Genomic DNA, 22,147 nt, shown 5'->3' on the forward strand with positions numbered 1-22,147 from the left:
GGTCTATCAGAAACGCACCATGGGAGATCTGTGGGACCTATGCGGAAGGGACTCCCCATAGGAAATGGGGTTCCCCGTAGAAAGGATCCGTGAAAGGGATATCTGAGGAAGCAGGTGGATGTCAATCTCATACATGATATCCAGACACCATTCACAATTACGGAAACACGATAGACGAAACCGGGATAATTTTAGCATGGTTGCGTTGCCGGAGGGGCAATGGGCTAACCAACACCGACAGTAAATGCAAGCAAATTGCTCGTTGTCTGACGAACGTCATGGGAAAACATTGTGGTTGAATGTGACCTCACAAGGGAAACAGTTTCAAGGAAGATATTAAAAAAAAAAAAAAACCTGAACACGTATGATACATTTTACTCCACAGGCGTAGTATACTGACGTATTAAAATGTAACGAACTCCATTCTTAATGAATTCTTCCTTACTTTCAAATGAGCTAAAAATAAAATGCGATTTCTATAAAAAAAACTAAATTTGTGTTGAAAACTATATTTCCTGACGTAGTTGAACGTATTGTGTCCACTAATTTCATGAGCCCCTCTCATACCTATATATCTGCGGAAACAGTTTTTCAATATTTATTGTTGTTCACGAAATATTTCCGGTGTTATTTTTAGGTGCCCCACCCGGTATATACATGGTGTCATTTTAATTGCGCCCAAGGACCACAGAAATGTATGAAGGACATCAAAGCAAACGACTTTTCACAGTAACAATTTTCTTGTTCATGCGTCGTGTCGGCGCTACAGTCGTTCAAAAAGACTTGTTTTACCGCCTGAACGCTGGCAAACCAACACAACATTTGATCGCATCTGTGACGTCATTTCCTACGACGAAAGAGTGCACGGCAGTGTTTCAAGGACCACACAAATTTTGGGAAAAATTACAGACTACCAACCACATTATGATCTGTAAAACGAAGATAGGAACGCTTACAGTAGACCGAACATCCTGGGTAGCACGGCCCACCAGCCAGAAGACCAGCAGTCATCCCAGACGAAGGGGTAAGTGAACTGACGATACGAAAAATAGTAGGAAACCAACGTATTCAAAATGAAGTGACAATATCGGATTTTCTCTCTTAGCCTGCTTGTCAAATATAATCATCATCAACAACAAATTTTATTGGACTTACACATTACATCTAGCTGTTTATGTCCAACTACATGTCAAATATTTGCAAATCTCGTTGCAAGGTTGATATCTACAGGTTTGTATATCCACTTGTCCTGATACATGTGTTGTGGGATTTTGGTGCAGAAAACAGAAGTATCAGAAGTTCACATTGTTACATTATGGTTAAGACACGTACAACCACAGTAACAACCTAATCATGAATCAGCAGTGAATGAATGTACTGCCATATTCACAGTTGCAAACCATTACATGTGTATCCGGTGCGTAGATATACACAGTCGTCAGAGAGTTTGTTTTACTACTACTTATATCCCTTTATTTTTAACCATTTTTGTCCCTTGCCACATAATGCTGTGAATATACATTACATTACGTGTTACTTACCTTTGGAATTTTGAGTTCTTTCATTTCTAATTTGTCAACTGTTCAGTGTGTCACAGACAACGAGTATCAGAAGGACGAAGTAGATAGACTAAACGGTAGACGCCAACTTGGCAACTAGACTTGTTAATTTTTTAAATGTAGGCTGAGACAAATTCGATATTGCCACTTCCATTATTTAGAGATACACAGACACAGAGAAAAATTATTCGTGTTTCTCGGTCCACAGGAAGCAAATACACACATACGCCCAACAAATTTTGAGAACTCTATGCTGTTAGTTCTTGTGACTTCTTCCTTTGGAAACTAACAAGGCTAAGAAACCATTCTAGAAGTACTTGGACGGAATGGTCATGTTACGGAATATCTAAAAACACGTTTATTCGTTGCAATTGGGTCGAGAAATGTTACGATTTTGGCTCGCCCCTAGCTGTTTACGCAAACTTATCAAAGAGAAAAGGCGAAACATCCCCTTTCTACCACCAAAAATTTGCGGAAACTTGAAATCCTTTGCAGTAATAATAAAAACCCTATTTTTCACAAACTGTGCAATTTCTATTTTCAACCTACGCATGCCTGCTTAAAATACAACGAAAACAGTGTCCAAAAAAGTACAAATTATAATTTTCACATCAAGGTTAATTTTTTCACGCCATTATGGAACATTCTGTACATTTTCAACCTGACTTCTTCTTCGTTGCACACGGTGATAAACAGAGCTGCGTTATGTTAACAATTTCAAGCTAATGATGTCACACGAGACATGAGCTGCTGAACTAATCAATGATGTAATAGCTCACTTAACTGCGCATCTCTACAAGCTGTCTGCTGTCTACCGTAATTTCCGGCATATGATCGAATATTTTTAAAATGTCAAGTTTTGGATGTCCTGTACTGTATTTTCTATTTTAAAGAGGGGTATATGTTTGCCAAACTTTGTTGGGAATCCAATTAAGCCAATTTCGATAGTTGGTGTTCTGTTTAAGTAGTCCATGTCAGCTATAAGTACTGATCTCTAATCACGACTGAGCGCACATTACTTTCATTTTATGGTCAGGATTCTAATTGTAATTCAAAACTATTCAACAAGGGTCAAATTCGAAACATTGTACTGAAACGTCATATTTGTAGGGCGTTCCAAGGTTATTTTATTTTCAACGGCGTAATTTATTCAATGTCCTTTTTGTGGTTGGATAGACTAAGACCTACAGTTTCAAGTGGGATCCTAACCACCATGCAACGTGCCTCGACTGAGGATGGAACCAGGCATTTATTGATTACATGCTAACAGCGCTACCATTACGCTATCGGGAAGATCAGTTAACTTTATTCTTTACCTTTGTAATGCATTATATTAAATTATGTATTGAGTTGTGGGTAACTTTAAAATTATCAAGTCTGCAAATAAAGTGTATTGAAACCAAATTTTACATTATGTTAGTTATTCAGAATTTGCAGATAACCATGTAGTTCAGATCCATGTATATAAAGTCCTGAACAACTCTTCTATTCCAATTTGCACTCAAGCGATAAACAGAGAAATATTTGAATGAAAAAGTCAAGGAAGTTGAGTGTGTTTCTGCACCATCACTGAAGATGCGGTTCGATTTCAAGCACCAAAATTACAAGTGAATCACTCTCAACACGTGTGAACCTTCATGTGTGATGATAAAAAACCAGTTCGCGAGCATCCTTTTTCGAAGCAACTCTTGTGAGATGAACAATGAACATACGATGCAATCTGCTCGCCTTGTTCGATGGCTAGTTGCAAGGGCCTTCGTAATCAGTAGCCGAAGGTGTTGCGGAGAGGTTGAAGCAGGAAACTGGCAGAAAACTGGTCATGTATGACCCTTTATTGCTGGTAAATAATCTATTACCAACATCGACCTCTGTAATACTTTTCAACGTCTGACAATTAGAAAATTATCGCTTAGAACACAAATTGCCGTCTCGAGGTATACATTTGGCGTTGTGTGGTTTTTCCATACATTACAGTGCTTCGGTGGTGGCCTTAATGATCGGTTAGCAGTGGGATAAACACACAGGCAGTGATGGAGCTTCCTTCTCCATTCCAGTAAATTGTTCTACGTAGCCTGCCTGCATAATATTATCACACACACACCAGGTGTTGATAGAAGCAGGATTTTTCCACTCGGAAATACCGTTAAATCAACAATTCCGAATCACTTTTTGTGTTGGAGTTCATTGTCTGGTGTTTATGGTTAGTCGATACGTAACTGTTACCGCATTGCTGGTTGCTGTAGTGATTCTGATGCTGACCAACCGAAGCATGAAATGTAAATGTTTGTAAATTCACAAAATCTTTAGGGCATTGCTGAAATGAAAAATCTTAAATAAAATGCTGGATCTCAAGATGCTGAATGCTTCTTTGCAATAATTTGAGAGCCAAAATGAGTGTGGTAAAATATGTTTTCTAACTGTAACATCCCATAATTACAGACATTGGTTGGTACAAAATTGCTGTGCTAATATTTCAGTACGTAACCCTGAGTGCCACCACATTTAATCTAACACGAAAATATAGATAGTTTTGTAATGAATAAATTAATTTTCCAAATGTTATGTGTAGTGTATAAAGTGACTTGCTATTGCTAACCACGGAAGATAACTATGAAGCACTGGCACTTGAATTAAATACAGTTTTTTTCTTCCCTTCAGATTCTACTGCTTCCAAGTGTACTGTACTGTGAACTAGGAAATGTACTGAAACCCAATTGTTGGCCTGCTACTATATGGCTACTGCACTTCAACAGTTGGGCCACTGTAATGGAAAAATAATGCGAACATATATTCCAACTACTAGCTGCTTTGAGTTTGAGTTATTCCACATATTTATTTATATAGACCTGACTTTATTATTTCCAATGCAATTCTAAATCACAGGAAATGTGATGTCGAGAATTACATCATCTCTGCTGTATGTAGAAAAAAATGGTTTGCAAATCCGACGTTCCTTAAGAATGAGTTCGTCATGTAATCAAATGGTCCCGGGTTCTAACTTGGTAGAAGCATATAGTGGTTCGGATTCCACTTTAAACTGTAGGTCCTGTCTCGTCTCGATTAGCCTATCCTTGCATTAACAGAACTTAGAAACTAAAAAAGTGACATTATTACTTTCCTAAAAGCACTGCAGTCAATATTTTGAATTCTTTCATTTGTATTTCTTATAAAAGTTTGAAACTGAACATTAATTATCCACCTTCGCCAAGTCCGTCACTTAGTGAGACCACTAATGACGGCATTATCAGAAAGATATGTTTAAACCTTACATGCATCTTTAATTTCATCACGATAACATTTTATTTTCTTTGGATAATTCATACAAGAGCATTTGAATTTATATTTCATACAATTCTTTATAATGTCTCCATTATATGTGCTTGTTTGCTTTGATAGATTTGCTTTATTTTACTTCGCTTTGGTGCACTTTTGGCTAATTTGCGAAGACTGGGATGAGTGACGATATGATGAAATTGATGAATGGACACTCAAAAACATTCATGCCCAGGCCGGGATTCGAACCCGGGACCCTGGCGTCGTATAATGTTATAACCATTCCGCCAGAGGAGCCGGCCTTTACATGTGCGATCATCTTTGTTCGTGGTTGAACGTAATGATTACTTTGTCTATGTCGCTGCTATATAGACAAAAGGAAGGGAGTTCGCATTTTTTTCTATTTTATAAGAGCACGATTCTTGTTCGCCGTTAATCCATTTAAAGGTGTGAAATTGAATTAAACTTTCATGAGATATGGCTTCTATAGTTTTAGAGAGTTATTATACACAATAAAGTGGTTTATAATGTACGTTCTTACCCCGTGTCGTGAAGAAATTTCCTCAGAAATTTTACAGTTTGACTTCTGGAAAAGTTTCCAAACTTTCGACACCTAATATCACTCTCATCAAGCACTTTAGATGAGAGTGGAATTATATCTCGAAAGCTTGGAAACCTTTCCAAAACAAACTTTGTCGATAATGAGAAACAATTTTTTCATTCGTCAACAGGAGAGCATCAAGGAAGAGAAGACGCTCCTTTTTATTTTGGACAGGGAATACTTTAATCTACTACATACTATACTTATACTCTAAATCTGGTGACAATAGCACCTCGTGCTGACTAACACAACCAGTAATTTTATTTCACTTACTATTAATTCGAGAAAAAATCTTCAAGGTATAAAAAAAGATGTATACAACAGCAAGACGTAAATTTCAATTTAGCATTACTGGCAGGAGGCGATATAATATTAGAGCAAAGTATGGTGAGGAATTTGTTATTAAAACTAATTGGAAAGTTATTTGTAGATTGTATCTGAAATGTAAGCAGTAATGTAGCGATGGTGTTGCGAATAAATTAGGCTTTATACTTATCCTCCCATTATTAGCTTCTACACATTCATGTTTGGTAATATTTGTTGTTCGGCCTTGCTTGCATTCATCTGACTTCGGTAATTATATGATCATTTCCTATCCCTCGGATACATTTGCTACGCAATACATTTCATTATTAATGACTGGTATACACGATAAATAATATAACTCAGCTGTCAGCCAGACACTTCCATACACCATGGCTACTTACCAATTCAAATTATTGACTATTAGTCGTATGTGAATATACACTGATATATTCACATATGTATTCAAATATGTTTGCAATGTTTGGGATGCAATATACATGTAAGATCAATAAGGTTAAGGACAAGCCTAAATATCATATATGCACATGTACATATTGTATTATGCTTGGTTCGTGTTCTCGAATCACATAGTACTTAATGCAGAAATTAGAAATGAGATATTTTTTATTTTGCTGTATGCGCGTAATAACGGCAAGAAGGTGAAGTACTATAGTTAACAAAATTTATTTCAAAATTATTATACTTTAATTTTTTATTTGGCGTCGTTTTCTTCCACTTTTGGCTCATCGTGACGATGAGGATGGGTGATGATTAGATTAAATTGATGAAGGACACTCACAAAGAACACCCATACTTTGACCGAGACTCGAACCCAATAGCTTTGTGGTGAGTTTGAAAGTAGACTACAAAATACGCTCGACCACCGAGCAGACTATAATTGAGGACTAAAAGTGGTAAACTTTGTAAGTGCCAAAAGCGAAAGTGTTGGGAAATCGCATCGTTCCTCACATCAGACCGTTAGAACGTTCACACTAGTGAACTCTTTACACGCCATTTGAACTACTTAGAGGGCTAACAGCCACTTTTCACGTTTACCACATTATAAACCATGGCACATTTCTCAGTTTAACGTGGAAAACGGTGTTTGAATAATTTTGGCACTTACAGCGTTTACCAATTTTAGTCTTCAATTGTTACAATAATTATGATAACAAGGGCAAGAATTTATGGTGGCAATCCGAGTTCTTCCTTTCGCTTATCTTCCTTTCTTTCTGTGTGTGTGTGAGTGACTTTCGTGAACGAATTTTCATTTGTTTTACTTGTCAGTCATTTAGACTGAGTATGTAATCATTAGCATTATGGTCGTTAGGCTTGCTGTGTTTGGAACCTAATAAAAGCCGTAATCTTTGAAGCAACCACGTAAATGTCCTTTTGAATGAATAAGCTACTACAAATTGTCGACGCAGTTAAAAAACAAAAACATATGGAATTAATAGAACATTACCCCGAAATAGTCTATAATGCAACTTACTTTCTTAATCATATGCACTTTACGAATGTACAGCTATGTAGAGCATAAAGCCTTACATATTTTTTTACCGACTTACAGATTAGCACTTCAGGGTCGAGACCAATAGAACAAAATAAGTTTCTAAGTTAATTTATTTTGAGTATTTTGAGTAAGATACGAAAGTATAATGGATTTGACTAACTCTTCCCCACAATATTCTTGTCCCCTTTTTGATCTACCCAGCCACTTTTTGCTGGTGACGTAGCTCTGGAAGCCGAATATCTCCCCATAACAGCGAAAAAATGGTCAGTAATATTTCTTTAAGTTCTTTTTGCCATTTCTTTTCCTCAAAGCCTCATTATAACTTTATTTTTCCATAATTATTTTCAGTCTTTTCTGCTGTTGCATTTCTTCTTCGTCATTGCATGCGCTGCTCGTTATTGCATTAGTTTTGTATTCTGAAGAAAAGTTACAAAAATTACAACCTAGAAAATGCAAAATGTTCTGTAATAACATATAATGTTACGCACACAGGTATACACCCCCCCTAAAAGAAAACACACATATCTGTAATCTCTGAATTTTTCATGTGCGTATGTTAATTACGCGTTAAGTAAGGTCATGCTGAATACACGTATGTGCCTAAATTTTATATTTCCCATGAACACTTTTTTACCGAGTTGTAGCATAGTTTAGAATTTTAAATATTCTTAAGGCCGGCGAACTTTGAATCCAGATGGTAGCACGCACGAAAAAGATGAAGTAGATACAAGATATGCTTTATCAATATAGAAAATGCAATTATGTTGCTTGCCACTTTTTGATGGATTATGATGTATTATATTTATGGCTCTAGGAAAATCTATTCGAATGAAAGCGTTGAAAACGTATATTTCTGTAACTGGAAGACAATAATGGATCTCACTGCTTCTTCGATATATTACAGTTCATCGATCTCCCCTTTGGCGCAAGTTGACAAAGGTTCTTTTCAGGGTTGGGATTCACGCTCGTTGGTGCAGACCTCGCTGAGGAAAACTGGTAAGCTTCTTGAATAGGAAGTATAGTATAATACTTAAATTATTCAGAAATAAATATATGCTGTACATCTAGAAGGCTTCCAGATAGTTAATGAATAAAATTTGAAAACAACAACAAATTAAACTAAAGTTACTTATTTCCTTCTTTTATTTTGGTTATTATTGCCTCTTTTTTACCTATTGTGTTGACAACGAGGATGAATGATGACATGTTTGAGGGGAAAGGCACAATGATACGTAAGCCGTGCCTTACACGCAACCTGGGATCTCTGTCTTTGTAACGTGTTACAGTGACCACTCCGCCACGGAAGCCGGAACCGAAATAATCAGAGAGAGAGTAAATATATGGGGGAATTGAAAAGTTACATTCAAAATTGGGAGTTAAAATTATCTAGACCGCTCATTCCTGAGTATTGTTTTTGAAAGGGCCATTTTTTCAAAATTACGGTACATAGAGAGGAACAAAAGAAAACTCCTTTAATGGAGATGTCACACCGAAGAGGCAGGCGACACGCGACACTTGTAGCTTGAGAACGCGCCAACCAGCAGCAACGTTTCACAACATAGCGATACGACAGGCCGCACTCATTTGAATTAGATTGTTGGATCCTCAAGCGACAGGCAAAACTTGTCGCTTGGGGATCTCACCAATCGAACGCAGGCTGCCCAAGCCTGCCATGCCGCTACGCTGAGCAATGTTGCTGTTGATTGGCTCGTTCCTAGGCGGCATGTGTAGCGTGTCGTTTCGGTGTGAAATCTTCCTTAAAGAGAACCTGAAAAAGAATCCAATTTTGTGTTCAAAATTTAATTTTGAATATATTTTTCAACATTCTGTTTGTTTTAGTTTGCTTTAAGCTCAATTGATGCACAAAATGGCTAATTTGGACTGAACCTACAGTTTAAAGTGCGATCCGAACTACTTTTCAACATTCTGACAAAAGTTACAATTACATATGATTGTTCATATACTTGTTGTTGTGTTGCACACACACAACAGCAAATGTCGGAAATATTTATCTGCTTTACGAGACGACACACTACAAAATTCGCACAGCACCTGAACCGATCGGTGACACAAGAGAAGAAGGTAGGCATGGGCGTCCGGAAGGGGGCGCAAGGGGGGGCCTTGCCCCTCGCCCCCTGGAAAATGAAAGTCAACCAAAAAATATGTATTTCACACATATAATTTCATTTTAGCCACAATAATATGTATTAATTATAGCATGAACACCATAAATTCAAATTTAAGCAATGTTTTTTAGGGAACAACCCTATTTTGGGGGAACATTTGCCCCCCCTGGAAAAAAATACCTTCCTTGCCCCTCCCTGGAAAAAATCCTGCGGACGTCCATGAGGTAGGGTACTTCTAAGACTCTATGACCAGTATCTCTGCTTATCTTCACGTCATTTGTCATAAACCGCGCATGGTGCAGAAAGAATAAAAGATGAAGAAAATGTGCTGACGCAGGCTCTGAACAGTCCATAACCACCAAGAGGACTATTCTCATTCTCCATTTCCTGTTCTCTTCTATCCTTGCTCTCGGAAGGTACAACTTCCATTATCATCCTTCGCAAAATGCGTGGCTAAGAAAATTACCCACAGGGTGAGTTGTGATATGGTATTACTATTGAGCGCGCCGAAGCGACGAGGATATTATGTTGAAATACGATTGTCCACATGATTGTACGGTGATTGGTGGTTGGGTCGGAGCTCAACCCACGTATGTGATATACTGTAAATCTTACGTAGAAGTTTCATGTTGTTCAACAAAGAAGCAAAGCTTAACACCTTCTGTCTTTTGCTGAGTCAGATTTTTTTTTTTTTGGTCGGTTATATGCTGGGATATTGGCTTGAACAAATTACTAGTGCTATTGATCGCTTGTCTTTTAACCTCGGAATACGAAGCAAAAATCCATCTACGCGATACTAATGAGGTACATTTTGTTACAATATCGATTTCCTCCTTTGTTTTATAATGTATTCTCTAATTTTCATTTTGTATCATGTGAAATAAGCATAGATTGAATAAAGCTTAAGTGATTTAAGCAATATTTATTACGAACAACGTTTGTATCGTGTTTCACTGTCGTAATACCATTATGGTCCCGAATGATTAAAACCTTTTTTTATAATAAAAGAAGTCATAAAGGTTTACATCTTACCATTTACAATATGTTTCATATAAAAAAACTAAGCTAGAAAAGTAACATACCTTCAGATTAAAACTTAACGTTTTTTGATTGATTAATTTATGTTATTTCACTTCGTATTTCTACCACTGTTGACTAACCGGTAAGATGATGATGAATGATGATAAGATGAAATGGATTAATGAAAATCACAAAAACACATGGACAGAACTCAACACGAGCCCAAGACGGGTTTATACCGGCTGCAAGTCCAGACGCCAGAGCTTTGCTAGTCTGCAATATGCAGTCCAGGATATAGAACCATGACGAGAGGTTACATTTAGGCATCTTACACCCCTTGAAACTTCACGTAAAATAGAAAATGAGCTTAGTTCCATGCTAAATTAGAATGAGAGTACAGACGCCATTGTGTGTAGTAAATATAACTTGATTGATTTGCTTTATTTTACTTCACTTTTTCTGCCACTTTTGGTTAATTTGCGAAGATGGGGATGAGTGAAGACGTGATGAAATTGAATAATTGGACTCACAAACATCCATACCCAGGCCGGGATTCAACCCCGGGACCCCTGTAACTATAACTCGAGGAAAAGTACTTGTATCCTGGTTATTTTATGTAATCATAATTGCCATCTAAGCTATTCGCGACTGTGTGGATGAATGTTCATCGATAGAAGTAAAAACAAACAAAAAAAAAAAAATGCTCAAGAACCTACAAGCCCTGTGTAATGCAACGCTAAGACTTCGCTACGGAGGTCAGGAGCTGTGAAGTATTTTGCATTTTGCTCATTTTTACTTCGCTTTTCAGCCTCTTTAGGCAAAGTGGTGCGATGACTTGATGAAACGGAGTGACACTCGCAAAGTCATATCCATTCCAAGGCTGGAACTCGAAGCCGTAACCTTCGATGAAGATTTCGTGAGTTGACTACTCAATGTGCTTGACAGATTAACTGACTCAGAACTAAGGGTAGTTTGTTGAAAAATTTGTTTTATCGCCATGATTCCATGTCAAATTCAGATTTTGTTGTTATTTGCTGCGTGTGAGAATATTTAATTTACTTACGAACAATAAGGAATGTATTATGTATTGTTTTCCCATTTGTTCAGCCATTTCCTCAACCCAGATATGCCTGAAAATTTTTTTGTTTAATTTTTCTTGTTTTTTGGATGTAATGCATTAAGAAAAATCAGATTAATGTAAAAATAGTGTTTATTTTGAAATATCTATTTTCAACAATGCTCTAGAGGGTGTCCTTTTAAAAGGACAGTAGGCATTATGGGGTACATTATGTTAGTGTATCGAAGTAATTCACATTTTTGTTCAGCGAACGAAATGTTATTTAGCATGAAACAAATACATAAGAATATATTCTAATTGTTTGTGTGTTAGCTTACAAAGCAATTTACATGTAATGCTGCATCACATTTTTGACATTTTGTTGATACCTTCTTATGGCAGAACCTGCATCTTGTCTGCTTTCAATGAGATACAATGAGGTGGTCTTTTCCGTCGTGTCTTAGATCTTTATTTTCCAGGCTTGAAGGTCTGCTTCTTTCTTTGAATGTTTGTCTTTGACTGCTCGCAATGAATGCCATAGCAACTGATCGAGGAAAAGTAAAATGATCTAACTTTCCATCTCTGTATTTTTGGAGCTGCCAGGCATTTTGTACAAACCAGTGTTCTGATGACAACGATCAACGCCTCCCATTCCCTGATTGTAGAGATGAATCAAATGTAGCTGAGTTACTGAAATCTTTTTCCTCTCTGCCAGAGAGTAGCGAGTAACATTGTGCAGTGGTTCATTATCTGCTGCGTTGGATGCTATACTGACAATGTTGTTATCATTCCATCTTGTGACAACAACAGCGTTATTATCTGTCACAAATGTTTAAAAAAATCCCCTTTTCTCTTTCTTCATGTTTTCTTTACTTTTGAAAACAAATTTGGCCAGTCTGTTTTCTCTAATCGTACCAGTAGCTCTAACACCACGCAGACTCAGTTCGGTAAGAAGAAGAATTGTGGTAAAAATATTATCAAAGAAGATATGATAAGGGTGAGACCAAATAGATTGTAAAACATCATTGTACATGAGCACCACGATGGGCCAAAACCAAGTACTTTGTATTCATCAGGTAGTTTCGCTTTTGCACCCTGATATGGCTCCATCCAATCAACATATCCATTACAAGTAGCACCAACCCACAGCTTGTAGCCGTATCTGATTGGTTTGCCGTCAATAAATTGTTTGCATCCGTGGTGACCATAATATAGCACCATTGCCTCATCAACACAGTGATATTCGAAGTGTGGTGCCATTTCCCGACATTTCTTATTCAATATGTTGAAAAGAGGTCTCACTTTTGCAAAACGATCACTTGTGTCCAAATGCTCATTATCGCAACAATGCAGATTTCACATAATAAATTCGAATCTGTCTCTAGACATAGCATTCACAACTGCGTCATTGCTTGTATCTTTACATTGTTCCCAATAAAGACATCTTCTAGGAACCTGGTTGTATCCACTCAACAAAATAATTCCTAAAAAGCATTTCATTTCATCTTCACTGACATCTCACGATTTGTTCTTTCTCGCTGCATATCTGTTAGTTTGTTCTACCAACAATTCAATAGCATCATCAAAGAAATGCAAAAACATTTCGAGTGGTTATTCTTCATTGAATACTTCCCGAATTGTTGGCCAGTCACTAAATGACACTTTTAGGTTTCCTTTAGTCCGCTTATAATTTACAACTCATGTTGTAAACTATCGCCATCATCATCATCATCTTCCTCCTCAAGGATGGAAAGCATTTCATTGTTGTATCCACTCAACAAAATAAGACCTCTGTAATAGGAAATTTACGTAACATAAATAAATGTATATAAATGAATATATATATATATATAAATGTATATATATATTATATTATATATAATAATACATTAAATATTAATAATTAATTACTATATTAAATATATATTAATATATAAATGTATATAAATGAATGAACATATCCATTACAAGTAGCACCAACAAAGAACCTTCAAGTGCCTACTGTCCTTCTAGAAGGACACCTAACTTTACGTAATTTTTGCATCTCTATGTATTAAAATTTTGAATATTATTTGGTTTTAGGCAAACACATATGAACCTAGCAAACGTGCAATGCTCATAAAGTAACTGAAACATGTATAAAAGATAACAAAACTTACCTCTCCATTCTGCGAAGAAAATAACATGGCATCACAGACTCATAAACACAAAAAAAGAAAAAGAACACAACAATAGCCGGAATTTGTATGCATTGTGTTACGCTTTGTTCTAAGAACAATGCAGTGCTGCGAAATCGACAAAACTAGCTTCGTGCAGGGTCTAGGGCCCCTCCAGCTGGATTTAGATTCAAACAGGCAAAGTGTCCTTTTAGAAGGACGGTAGGCATATCTGGGTTAAGACAACATTGCCCATTCTGACAGTTACAGAACTACACAGAAAACACTATCTGAAGATAATAAAGGACAACGTCCAGAAAATAATTTGCGTTTTACTGTAAGGAAACATTTCGTTACATGCCACACAAAGAAGGTAATCTAACAGGAATATTGATCTAGAACAAAAGAGGGATTGTAATTGAAAGCAACCGAATCCCCAATCATTGATACGGACTAACGTAAAATTCTATAGAATATTATATGCTAAACTATCTGGGATAAATATTCATTAGGTAGTTGTACGAAGGTATTGTATTACTTAACATTTTTTAGAATTTTTTATGAATTTAATAGCAATTAGTGTACCCCAATTCTATTCCTAGCGGGAGCAGTCGAAACTAGCTCTCAATGGACAAATCTGTTTTCAGTTGAATTCTCCTAAATTGCTACTCTGTTCACAATTATAATGTGAAACATTACTATGTCTTGGTAGAGATTAATATTACAAATTCAAGGGCGTATGAGCAAGATAATTCTCATCGGAGTCAATAGTTTTGTTTCATTTCACTTCGTTTTCTGTGAATGTTCGCTAATCGCAATGATGAACATAAGTGATAATATGAAGAAATAGATAGGGACACTCACAAAGGTCACCTATTCCCAGGCTGGTATTCGAACATGGGATTCCAAGTGAGACCTCACTAACGATAGAGTTGCTATTTACTTATATTTATCTTCGGTTTATTTGCCACGCTTGGAAAATAAAATATGGTACCATTAAATATTCAACAACGCACAAAAGAATGCAATCTTAAAGAGAATAGAACTAACGTTTTAACGTGAATACAAATTCCAATCCATGGGACATATGGATAAAAATGAGCATTTACCCATTCCTCGAGTTCCTTGAGCATATATTCCATTTCGTGTGATTTGGAGGCACGTAGTGATTCGGATCCTATCTTAAACTGTAAGTCCAGTCCAGATTATCCTATCTGCGCATAAAGTGAACTTAAAACATAATTCAACTCAACTCAAACCATTTCGTGTGATTAAAGGAGCTGAGAACCTGCTGATGTAGGGATCACCTACTTCGAGCATATGCTCCAGTGGTAAGCAGGTGCTCGTATGTTGATACATAAATGTTAAGATAATGCTCTCAGGAGGGGACTCAACTTGGTGGGAGTAGTTGTTTTCAGCTGTTGTGGCTGGATGTGTAAATGTTCATCTTGTTAGACCTCAATAACCTGAGCAGGTTCTCAGCACATTTAATCACACGAAAAGGAATATATGCTCCAGGAACTCGAGGAATGAGTAGATGCTCATTATTATCCACATGTCATTTTGTCATTGGAAGTTGTATTCACATTAAAACATTAACTCTATTCCCTTATAGCTTTTTAAAACTTCGTAAACAGGAGTGAAGGAAATTGCAGAGAAAGATCGGACATGTTTCTTGTTTGGGTTCGAACCCGGTACCCCTGGCTTCGTGGTGCGCTGTGTGTGTGTGTGTGCGTGCGTGCGTGCGTGCGTGCGTGCGTGTGAGTGTGTGTGTGTGTGCGCGCGTGCGCCCGCGCATCTATATAAACATGGGCAAGAGGCAAAATTTCACATTCTCAGTTTCTTTAAAATTAAAGATGCATAAGCTTGTGCTGCCAATGAAAAGGCAATATGCACTAAATAATTTTGATATTTAAACAAAATAAGGCTATTTACAAGTTTGTTTTCAATATGTTTTAAAAGCAGGTACAATTCAAGAGCAAATAAGCTCTAGGCTTTATTCCATCGTTTTGCACTTATTTTAAACAGTGTTTACTTCCAAATTAAGTTTTCTTAGAACACAGATCAAGTGAGGTAAGAAGCACTGTAATGTAGTAGCCTACATATGATCGGGTCACGGTCGTTTTGTGTTTAGCTATTAAAAACTATATTCTTTGAACGGTAGTATCTTAAGTGTGTGAAATTATTTGGGGGTGGTTGGTACAAGGGATAAAATTCGGATTAATGGGGTACAGTTCCTCATCCCAAAAATTTGAGGGTTCTTGCGCCACTGGATCTTAATCTTCACCTTCATGATAGATTTGAAACGTATGATGCTCGTCGAATGTATGTAGAGCCTTGCTTCGATTCGAAATATGTCCAAATTACTCGTCTTGCATTCGCCGAACCAGATTGTACTACTACCCAACCATTATTAATAATAAATAAAAAGATAATTACTTGGTTGTAACAGTAGCATTATAGGAAAAAGGCAAAACCTGAAGAATTATCGGCAAGGCACGTATACATACATGCTTCCGCTTGAAGCATGGGAGTCAGCTGGAAAATGACAAACTTCCTTCGCCACATTCTCCTGCCCCAAGTTTTAGGATCCACATGTGAAGCCTCACCTTGTGATGATCTGCTTCGCTGGTCCCTTTGATTGGCCAGATGCCGCTGTGCAGGTAGGCAGGAGAGTAGCTGTCCAGGAAAAAGGTACGTGAACCAGACAGCGACAATGGATTTAGTAGGAGAGTGAGGGGTGGGTTAAGTTCAGAGGTTGGCTATTCCAAGGATATGGGGCCCTTAGCTTGGTCAGAGGAGTGCAGTATCGATGACTCATCAAAAAGCCTCGACCAGCCTCGGTTCTTTTCAAGTTAAAATTGATGGCGTCCAAGGTCACTCAACCTGACAGCTTCCAATATGAGTCCAAATGCAGACACCGGTGCACAGGATATGAACTGGATGGGAGGATGTAATATGAAGGGGGCAGCGAAATAGCCATTGGGGAAGACAGGAGAGGAGAAAGAGGGGAGAGGGTGAGACGCAGGGAGAGGGGATAGGATGGGAGGTGGAGGAGAGAAGAAACAATCTTCCACATCTTCTTTCTTACTCTCTCAAGCCATCTAAGGTCGAACCAACACTTAAAGTGACCGCTGAACGCAGTCACCTCAAACCATTTACCAAAGACAACACTCAGGATCAAGTTATAAACAACGTCAACAAAAGAATGGGAAAATGTACTGTTGATAAAGTGAGCGCTAGCAGAAGAGGAAATGGAGGGTTTCTTTACACCAGAATAAAATTCTGGAAAATGATACTTCGCAATGCTGAGTTTTTGCCTGCTGTTTATTCAAAGCCTTAAAAAGTTACGAAGTTCACATAACACACTCATACCTAAAGACAAAATAAAGTTTTCTTACGCCCATTATATGTTTTTATTAACACATACTTTTCGAAAAAAAAATCTTCTCTTGGTTTATATGTGCAACAAATATTTGTCTTTCAAAGCCCATCCGTGAAGTTGCACGACAAAGGGTGTTTGACCAGTTGGTTGTTCCATCTTGTGGAAAGTATCAGTTTTAACTAAAATCTTTTATGTTTATCTTTCTATTGCGATGTAGATGAACTATGCAAAGCAGAATGTACTGAGAAGTTTTTATATTTTGACTCAGATTCTGTTGTAAAGCTATGCTACAAAAAGTGGTGGAGATCAAGTCTCCGCAGATCCAGCGGGGATTGTGTATAATAAAGGGTATCCCTCAATTTTTTTTTTTTTTGTGCAACCTCATTAAAGAACCTTGGATCTAATCATTCCATTGGGAAATATACGATTTTTTTCATTGACTGAGTTGAAAAATATGTCGAAAATTTCCATAAAGTAAAGAGTAAGCATCCACTACACACAATCCCCTGCGTGAGAACATTTTCTTAAGCTTGAACAAAATAAATATTATGAGACTCCATTGACATTACAATCGAAGAAATCTTGTATTATTGAAGGGGTTTCCTTTTTTGTGGAGTGTCATGTCAGACCAACTCTTTGGGTAAATAAAAAGTAACACAATATCTATGATATTTTGCAAACTCGATATGTAGAAACTACACTAACTTGTTTCACAATGTTTTAAAAACTCCAGTTGATTTTATTTATATTTCTATCGTACTGGTTTTACAGTATTCACCAAAGTGTATTAATATGCAACCATACCATTATTTCATATGTTATATTTTTTCTTGCATAATAACTGTACCGCCTTGTAATCAAAAGGTTTTAAGTTAATTTTCCAGTGAAGTAAAATTGCAGAGTGGTACGGATTTCACTACAAATTGTAGATCCATATGTTCATTGGCTTATCTGAACATAAAGTGGACCTAAAACAAACTTCATTCTAAAGGATTCGTTCAGACTGTTACATTAAAAGTTTGTTCAAGTTTAAGTACGCTTTATGCACAGATAATCTAATCGGGACAGTATGTCTGATCCGAATCACTGTGTGCCTCATCTAGGTATCGAACCCGGTAACTTTTGATTACAAACCAAAGACATCACACTACGTCAGTTGGGAGGCTCCTCTCGTTAGAATTTAGTTTTTATTTATCTTATCTAGATTGGATCGCTATTGTTATGTGGTAGTGGAATTCCTGTGACCATCTTATCCAGGCTGCATAACATGCAACACGGATAATCGCTATATTCCATGGAAATTTCACAGCCATGGAAGGTTTACGGTGCTCTGGCAGCCAGAATCACTGAGCGTGGTTCAACAGAATATATGTTCCTTGCCAACTATTGTGTCTACTGTAGTCTGTACTTTTATCATTTTTTCTTCTTATTTTCCTCTCTTGTCATTCCCGAGGATTCACATTAAAAGAACGTTTTCGAGAGATGATGGATAATACAGGATAATACGGGATTATTCCTAGGTCGAGTTCTGGAGAAAGAGATTTCCAATACCGGAAGGAAATTCCTTTCAGTTTCAAACCCAATTCGCGGAGATGAAAAGGACAAAACGGCTGGGAGACGGTCGATACGTCCAATTTTTCAATTAGTTCCTTTGCTTCTACTTTTCGAGTAGAAGCCGATTAGGAAATATTTATCTCTAAGAAATAGGACTGTGGAATTTGTCTTATAATATATATATATATATATATATATATATATATATATATATTATATATATATAATATATTATATATATAGGATATATATATATATATAATATATATATATATATATATATATATATATATGAGAATTACACAGTTAGGAATATTAGGTATGTCGCTTTCTTCTACAATTGTTATATTACTTTTAATGCTCGGATTTCTGGGCATTGAAACCGGCTCAGATAGGCACTAAAATATGAACGATAAGAAGCACTAAAAATAAAATAGGCATGTGATAGGCATTCACTTTAAATTTTGTAAATAATGAAAGGCATCAAATTCAAATTCTCTTGTCCAATATGTAATATTTTTACTTCCATAACATTAACGGCAGTAATTTCATAATGCATGCAGAGGGCTGTATAACAATTGTATACTTTTTTATTTAGCGCAAACGGTATTATATATTTATACATTATTTATTCATTTTCAAACAGAAAAAGTTAAAAATTATCTGTTATAACCTCGAATAACAGAAAAGTGTACATACTACATTATAGTGTTTATCAACAATTTCTCTGCATTTATGATGACGGAACATTCACAAATGCCAAGTCGGAACTCGAATCTAGAATCTTCGATATCGAGCTTGTGGGTCAACTGTTCACAGCACTCTGCTACAAGGAAGGCTGTAAGGCAAACAGTAGTGACTGATGGCCTTCCCTCGAGCGCGGGAGAATGACATCTTTCCAGTTGTCACCTACCATACACATCGAAGATGCCATCAAGGGGACTATCGGTCCTTATTCTCATGTCTATTGAATATGCATTACGGTCAAAAGAGGGGAAACACCTTCCTTGTGCTCCCTGAATCCGCCAGTGGGGAACCTAAACAAAAAGGGCACATAAACACTTATTTTGAACTTCAAATATTATTTTGTCCCTATTTTCATAAATGTTAGGCACTTGGAGATACGAATAACCTAAATACGCACTAATAGTCGAAATAGGCAATTATAGGCACTATATAATTTACGTACAGTGATTATATTACCCTGAAACCTACTTATGCACTGATAACATACAAATCTGATCACAGAAACAAAATAGGCATTTAGGACAACGTTTTATTTAAAGTACTAATCATTACACATGCGAATCTTTGGAACATTATCCTTTCAAAGTGTATTATTTCTTTCTAATAGAAACTAAAACAATTTTGTTTAGGTACCGTACGTTATGTTGAATTCTCGCAGATGTTTCACTATTAAACTGAATGCAAATGTGATTCAACCTGGAGTTGAACCAGTCTCCTGATGTTCTTTGCTAATGTTCAGGCATCTAAGCTACCGTACTAGCAGTTATGTATGACCTGTCGCCAAGGAGCGAAATTTCTGGTTAGAAAAAGGAACTGTTATGGTAGTTCTATTTCTTCAAAGCGGCCTCCCCGATGGCGCAGTGGTAGCGTCGTCGCCTTGTAATCAAGGGGTCCAGGGTTCGATACCCGGTGGAGGCACAAGTGGTTCGGATCCCACTTTAAACTGTAGGTCCAGTCCCGATTAGCCTTACTGTGCATAAACTGGACTTAAAACATCAAATCGAAGTACAAAATTTCTATTTCTTCAACGCAAGGAATGGCTAAAATATATAATTGAACCGTTGGCCAATCCGAACATTCCAGCGTGGCCTTGCTGTGTTAAGTGTGTCTGTGAAGTAAATTAGAATTGTGGCAGTTATAGAGATAGAAATGTACACCATAGAACTAAAATACAAATACAGTTTTCTTCTAGTTTTCTACTTCCTTTGTGAATTCCGACCATTTTTTTCTGGAAATTGATTGATTTGGTGTTTTAAGTCCACTTTATGCACAGTAAGGCTAATCGGGACTGGACCTACAGTTTAAAGTGGGATCCGAACCACTATGTGCCTAAACCGGGTATCGAACCCGAGACCCCTTGATTACAAGGCGACGACGCTACCACTGCGCCATCGGGGAGGCCCCATTTTTTTCTGGAAATGCACTTAATCTCGTGTTTCTTATTAATTAACAAGGTTTAACCCTAGAACGCATATGTGGGGTCTCTCAGACCCCACATAGTATATTAAAGCACCTTCTGATACAATAAATGCGCATCAGTTCTTCAGTGTTTGTGACATATTACATCTGAATGTGTTCTTATAACGTACGAAATTATAGCCCCATACCAATATCAATTTTTGTGAATTTTGTTATTTTGTATCATTATCCCATGTTTCCATATGTGGGGTCGTTCAGACCCCAACAAGAAATAATACATTTTTTGTAATGTTAGGCACTAGTTCTGTTATAGCAATGCATTTTGCTCTCGTTCAACCCTAGCATCGTGCTTTTACAGCTGCTAATGAATCAGCTTCACATCTAGTTCATAATATTCGTCTATAAAGCTATACTCCTATTGGTCGCATTACTGTAAGAAAAAGAAATACATACTATTTGTCATGTTTCTTCCGGTAGCACTTTTGCTGTGCATCACCAATATTATTTACAACTTGTCATCTTTCTTGCTGAAAAATAAGTTATGTATGTATTATCAATGATGCATAGGATACTTGAATCATGGCAGGTTTGTGTTAGTGTTGCATCCTATGAGTGCGATTTAGAGATTTGGAGCTTATTTTCAAGGTATTTGTTTCAACCAGTGAGAATGAGTTCTAAAAGAAGGAAGAATGAGCATTCTGTGAATCCAGAAGATGGTAATTGTAGTGAATTTGGCGCTGAGTGGCTTGCTGAAGATGGAGTTTTATCCTCTGAAGAAAGTATTCAGGACAGTGATGCAGGAGGATGCTTCGCAAACACCCAGGACATGTGCTCCGAAACATCGAGTTCAGTTGAAATTGAATTAGACGGTGGTGAGATTGAAACATTTTCTTCGGATTCGGAAGCTGCTGCTTCAACCATTTTGACCAGAAGAGGTGGTACAATGTGGTCTTCTGTTCCTAAACCTATTGCACAAACTCGTCAACACAATGTGCTTTACAATGCCCCTGGACCTGCACCAGGAACTATAACTAGCACGCCAAAGGACCCATGGGAGTATTCCATTACGGAAGAAATATGTGATGAAATATTATATTGCACAAATATTGTTGTTTGTTTGTAAAAGGATGGGAGGTAAATGTTTGAATAGATCTGTTAGAACTTGGTGTGGATAGTAATTACTGGATTGGGAGTGCGCAAGACAGGGAGAGGTGGAGGTTTTATGTTGCTTCGGCGATAAACCTTCAGGTTTTGTGATGCCAGAGAGTTAGATAGTTTGTAAAGGTTGTGATAAAATACGTGTGGATATCTCAAAACGACATTAATATGTGATTTCCTTATCTTGTTGTAATCAAAATATGTATTTGTAATTACTTTTACTGACATATTTTGATGGGGTCTACCAGACCACACCTATGTAAAGTAGTAAAT

The sequence above is a fragment of the Lepisma saccharinum genome, chromosome 2 (assembly GCF_977018435.1).
Source record: "Lepisma saccharinum chromosome 2, izLepSacc3.1, whole genome shotgun sequence".
Taxonomy (NCBI): Eukaryota; Metazoa; Arthropoda; class Insecta; order Zygentoma; family Lepismatidae; genus Lepisma; species Lepisma saccharinum.